Source organism: Lepeophtheirus salmonis, chromosome 9, assembly GCF_016086655.4.
Source record: "Lepeophtheirus salmonis chromosome 9, UVic_Lsal_1.4, whole genome shotgun sequence".
In the NCBI taxonomy this organism is placed as follows: domain Eukaryota; kingdom Metazoa; phylum Arthropoda; class Copepoda; order Siphonostomatoida; family Caligidae; genus Lepeophtheirus; species Lepeophtheirus salmonis.
The window spans coordinates 12,259,835-12,265,806 of NC_052139.2; the positions used below are offsets into that span (position 1 = coordinate 12,259,835).

Below are 5,972 nucleotides of genomic sequence, written 5' to 3' on the forward strand. Positions count from 1 at the left end.
TCAAAGATTCCAACAACCCTATTATTTAAACTTCTTGAGTGGGCGAGTAATGTTAACATAGATATGTATTCTCCTTTTCTTATTCTATATGACACATTGAGCTTTTGCAATACATGCTTATACCTACATTGTAATTCCTTCATCTAAGAATTAACACGTTCAAAAAGGAGACCTTAAATTACCCAGAGACCCACAAACTACCGTGTTTAATAAATTTAATTTGTAGAAATATTGAACGGAGATTGTACTAACACTTAGAGACATAAGATAAGAACAAAACTTTTTTATTTTTGTTTCAGTTGTCATTTGGTTCTCCAATGAAACTTTGTTATAATGCAAGTTTTGGAACATTACTCTGTATATGTTTATCCTGATATGAATTTTTGACTTCTTATGGGAGTCTTTGGGTCATTTCTTGAATGCCGACGACGACAAGGCCATAAACCATCCTATCTGTATGTTCCATAATTTTACATATACTTTACATTGTAAAAAAGTATAAGAAATCACGACCCATAAACTACATACATGTACATAGAACAAGCAAGTCACTATCTTAAATATCCATATGTTATCGTACTCCATATGTGAACATACACATCTTTATTGATGCAAAAAAAAATCCTTGCATTTTTTTACTATTATAAGAGCATAATATGTAGAATAATTGCCTCTTAAAAAACAAGCACTACATAGACATAATAAAAGCTTCGCTCTGAGTTATAAATGTTCTTCCCCTTGTTATTTTTAAATATCATTAATAAAGTTAACGAAATTAAACGATTGTTTTTGTTGTTGCCTTTTTGCATGTTCCTACATACTCCATGCAACTTCATTTGGCTTTAAAATTATGTATGCGTTGTATAAAAGCAATAAACGATGCTCACTTATAATCTTGTATCCTTATTTAGGACTCTGGTCCAGTCCCGTCTGGTACCATGCAGTACAATACAACTTGTCGGACCTTTAAGAAAGTAAAATTGATCCTTCGTAACATCATTGTGTTATTTTTTCTTTTTTTATATATTATTATGTTATATAATAGAATAAATTATTATCCAGTGTTTTTCCAATACTGTAGTAACCTCCCGTTGTATAAGTGAAATCAGTTTACGCTGGATAGCGTTAGAAGGATAGGATTGATTAATAAAAAATACTTTCAGATAGTTTTATGATTGTTTGACTCGGTATTGTTTGAGGTGTCGTCAAAGATGGACATCAGCAAAGAAGAAAATATGTCTTATTTATGGCTATTCTTAGAGCATGTATAAAATGCAAGGCAGGCGAGTGAAAATATGAATAGTTTTTATGGTCTTGGTATTTTAAAAACTAATTACGTGCAGTTTTGGTTTCGTATGTTCCTTTCCGGTAATTGTGATAAATATGATATTAATAAAATAAAAGAATGACTTCAATGTAATTTTCTTTAAATCTGGGATTCCTATATTATCTGCTAGGGACAAAGTGTTTTAGGGGTCGTAGAAAATATGAAGGCAGCAATGTTGTGGGACTAACACGATTAGGTGGTAGCAATATTAGTATTTCGTTTATCCATTATGCATAACGCGCTGAAATAAATGTTAAACTGAGTAAGCGTGTTGTTAAAATTGCACATACTTTTTCCCCGTTCTCAGGTTGCTCATAATGTATTTCATTAATCCTTTCATACCCTCAGTGAATGAAAAAGAAAATTAAAGATAACGATGGTCAATTTTTGATCTTTTGGATCCTATTAGAACTAATTAGAATTTTTTTTTAATAACTTCAATAGTTTCGCCGTAATTTGTTTGGACATTAGTGTCCCTCTGGGTGTGAACAGTATTTCTTTATTGTATGTAAATAAAATACTAAAATTACACTATGGAGTTGAATTCTTCAGATTTATTCATTCTTTTGATATAATTTTTATTTCTGATCCGAACATGTAATAATTTTACAATTGATTAATGTTAAGAAATTAAATGCTTTACATAAGAAACATAACGAAGACATTCTTATCTCTTACGAAGCATAAAGCAAGATTACATCCCATACTTATGACCAAAGTTCGATTTTCTATAAGTTTGCCCAGTAGGCAGATCTTTTTCGTTCAAACAGTCCACCATGATTGTCCATATTAACAGATACATGTTTTCTTTTCCTTGGCCTATACGATTGGGTTGCCCTTTGACGCCCTTCATAATATTTAATCATACCTACTCTTGTCAATTCTTTGTAGTCAAGAAACGATAACTTATTTGGATAATTAATTTTACAAACGATATTGCTATTTGTGTACTCGTGTTGATGACTTGCAATATAGGTATTATGAAGCAGTTCTTTAGTCAACGAGATTGACTCTCCCATGTCTTTATTATAGAGCTACACAATCTTAAGAATAAAGCCTTGTGAACCTTTAGTTCAGATACAATATCAGTGGTTTTACTTTACACGCCTTGTGACTTATCTTTGAAATTATCATCAATGTGAAAATTTTGAAGTATCATATATAACGATGTGAATGTTGGCTTCAGGAGTCAATCAAAAATCCTATGCATTTGTTTCTGTGAAAACCTCTTCATCAGCTATAAATTAAGTATGATGATCATTTAATAAAAAATGTCAATATCCTCTTCATCAGGACTCTCTACTTTGTCTAAAATGCTATAAATTTGGTCACTAATAGTACTTCTAAAATATGTTAAGATATCTTGTTCTTTGTGTTCTTTCCATTATCGCGCTTATCTAACATCTATACATTCAATAATAAAGGATTGATAAAAAATGCATGAATTTACATTGTACATGTTTACTTGCTAATCTGTCCACTAATAAAAAGTACTTTAATATTAATACTCTAAAAGAAAAAGACCAAAGTCTAACCCTAAGCTAATTTTCGACAATTATTTTGTATACTAGACAAATATTAAATAAGCAATAAAAATTTTAAATTATCCATACAAGAAAAACATATGAAATATGGAATGTTATCTTATCAAATTCCAAAAAATGGCATAGTTTGGAAACTTATATAGAACAATTTAAAGATCTATTGTAAAAGATGTTGTATACATTTTAGAGATCTACTATTATTCTTTCTAATAATTTTAAAATATCTTGAAAATTAATACAATAACGAATAAATGAATATGTGGGACACCAGTGTCTTATCGATGCGAAAGGTTAAAAATTCATATAATAAAGATTTTTATTAATTATTTATTATTTTTTGTAGTAATTATTACGTTTATCAATAATCCAATAGGAAATTGGTAGACTTATTCTTAGTTTGATGTAATTTTACAATCATTTTAATGGCTAGGCAGCTTGAAATCAGATTAAGCTGCATTCTACCCTAAACAGAAATGAGTTTGACACTCCTCATGTAAAGGCCTGTTTATGAGGTTTTGTGACGGAAATTTTTATTTACTCAGAAAGTAGAAGGGATTATTATTATAAATGTTAATTAATACTTCATTGCATTGATTTATTTTTTGGGAGTATTGCAGCAGGAAATGATGGTAGTAATTAGAATTCCTGGTTTTAATACTGTGTTATATGAAATGAAAGGAAATAAATCCATTTAAATACATACAATGACAGAATATTTAGAGGCGGAGGGAATAAAAATTAATTTTGCAAATATTAACAGAATAATTAACAAGTTTTTTATTTATTTGTTTATTTGCATGTTCCTCGAAAATATTATATTTTTGTGCATATTTTATTTACTTTATACTGTAATTAAGTTCAATTCATATAATATATAAGACTTTTTAAAATAATTATGATAACAATAAGAGAATGTAAAGCATAACTTCTGCTTTAAGTAGTAGTAAATCTGATAAGATAAGTATGTAAATTTATTTTCTAGATGGTGGTTTTGTATGTGTGAGTAACTAAAAAGTTAAAAAAATATATAGATACAAAACTAAGATATTAATTACGTTTAAACTTGTGCTGGGTTTCGGTCTGAAAACTGTTATGATTTTTATTGGTTTGAACTAAATTTTTCCACGGAAAAAGTTAGGCCTGAATCGGTCTCAATGAAAATTTGGTTAGGTGGGGGGTGTTGCTAGCTTTCATCATTTAGTACCGCTATATCTGACAATTGTAAGAGAGAAAACAGCTTAGCTGTCATGATGTTTCATTAGATTAACTGCAATCCTCCATGAGATGAATGAAATAAACACATGGAGTAAGGGAATATGGAGGAAGTACTCCGTTTTCGATCCTCAATTCTACTTTGAATCCAACTACGACTTACTTCAATAACTCCTAAAAAAATCCTCAGTGTTTTCTTTGTCATTCTAGAGCAGACGCTCTTAATACTTGGACGTTACATTCTTAAAAATTAAATAACAATGATAACAGCTATTGAAAATAAAGAAAAAATCATGTTCAGTTTGATCATTAAGTATTATGATCATCTAAGTTTATATTTTTTGCAACCATATCTATCCATAGTTACTTGCAAGATCGTCGATACCAAGAGATGGAAGTCTGAAATAACCCTATGGGTTATTTGAGCCGGAAAAAGTGGGATGTCAGTCCGGAGTATTTGATTATTTATGCAATACAAAAAATAACAATAAATATATTTTCAGTATTAAAAAAAAACAGGCAATCTCCCCAGAATTTATCCTGAACATATATATATATTGGGGGGGAAGGCTACCAAAAAAGGTCAAGAAACGCCACTATTTTTCAATATAAAAACCCTTTCATCTCCGTATATTAGAGTGTATAACGAAAAAAGCATAATATGTTTTTATGGGGCCCACATACCAAGGTATTTCGAAACAGGTTAAATTTCAATTTCAAATGTTGCAATCAAAATTTCATAAATACTTATATTTGATAGCAATATTTTTTCTGTGTAAAGGATCAGCTCTTTGGAAATAGACAAAGATGCAGTCTATTTCACTTTCAACCGTTTTCATTAATAAGACTATCAATTCAAAATGAATTGTAATAATGAATAATTTTTTTCAAATTATTAATTAACAGTTGGTAAGAAAAAAAACACAGACGGCTAACTAACATATGTATTTACTTGAGTATAATTAATTAATTATAATTTTAAAAAAACGTATTTATATTTTTATATTTGTATTCTAAAAATTAGATAAAATATTTTTTGAATGATATTAAAATTCATCCGAATATAAGTAGTCTCTTGCAGATTTAAAGTATGAAGCCGATCGTTTACTTATACTTCTTCTTGAAGGCACAAAGAAATCCTTAGCAGAAAAGTCATTTTCAATCTGTAGGTTTGAACAACTCCCTTCATATGTGAAAGATGAATCGATTTTTTGAATGGAGGTCTCGTAAACACTAAAAACCTTTTTGTAATCTCTATCAATCAAATTCTGTCCTTCTTCTTGAGAGAAGCATTGGTCGATCAAGGGTTTTCGACAAGTTTCAATAAAATCTTTATACGCATCACATGCAATGTTAAGTAGGAATTGTCTTGCAGAAGCTCCAGAAAATAAAGCTGATAACTTCAATTTTTGATTCCACTCTTGATCAACTTTAACATCGCAGTCTTTTTTCCTTGGAATGATTACTTTTACATAGTCAACAAAGCTGCATTTGTTACTTCCAGTAACATGGAAGATATACTCTTTTTGGAATGAAGGAAATAAATCACACTCTTGAAGGAACGGCTTCCCTAATAATTGGGAGGTATTGAGTGCAATTTGTGCTTGATCATACAAAAAAGTTTAGTCTCACTCTCTTCGATATGTTTTCTTCATAGCAGCTTTCAAATAAATTCATGAGACAGCCGAGCTAGACATAAAACAAATATTACTCGTAGTCATAATACAATTCCCAACTAGTAACTCACCACTTCCCTCATGTTTTGACAAAGAGCAAGACTTGTTTCAATTTCGGAATTACTCAAGATATTTGCAAGTTCAATTTTGTGTGTCTCAATACAAGTGTCTGCTTCCTTTTGCTTCGCAGAAAGCTCTGTTTCGTCACATTTA

General features: G+C 29.8%; 1 long non-coding RNA gene across 1 annotated transcript; it reads right to left on the reverse strand.

Moving 5' to 3' along the window:
• Positions 1 to 5,013: 5,013 nt before the first annotated feature.
• Positions 5,014 to 5,972, reverse strand: LOC121124668 (uncharacterized). The gene is made up of 2 exons (XR_005866372.2): positions 5,831 to 5,972; positions 5,014 to 5,772 (listed from the first exon to the last, which is right to left on the reverse strand). It is a non-coding gene; the product is annotated as an uncharacterized lncRNA (long non-coding RNA).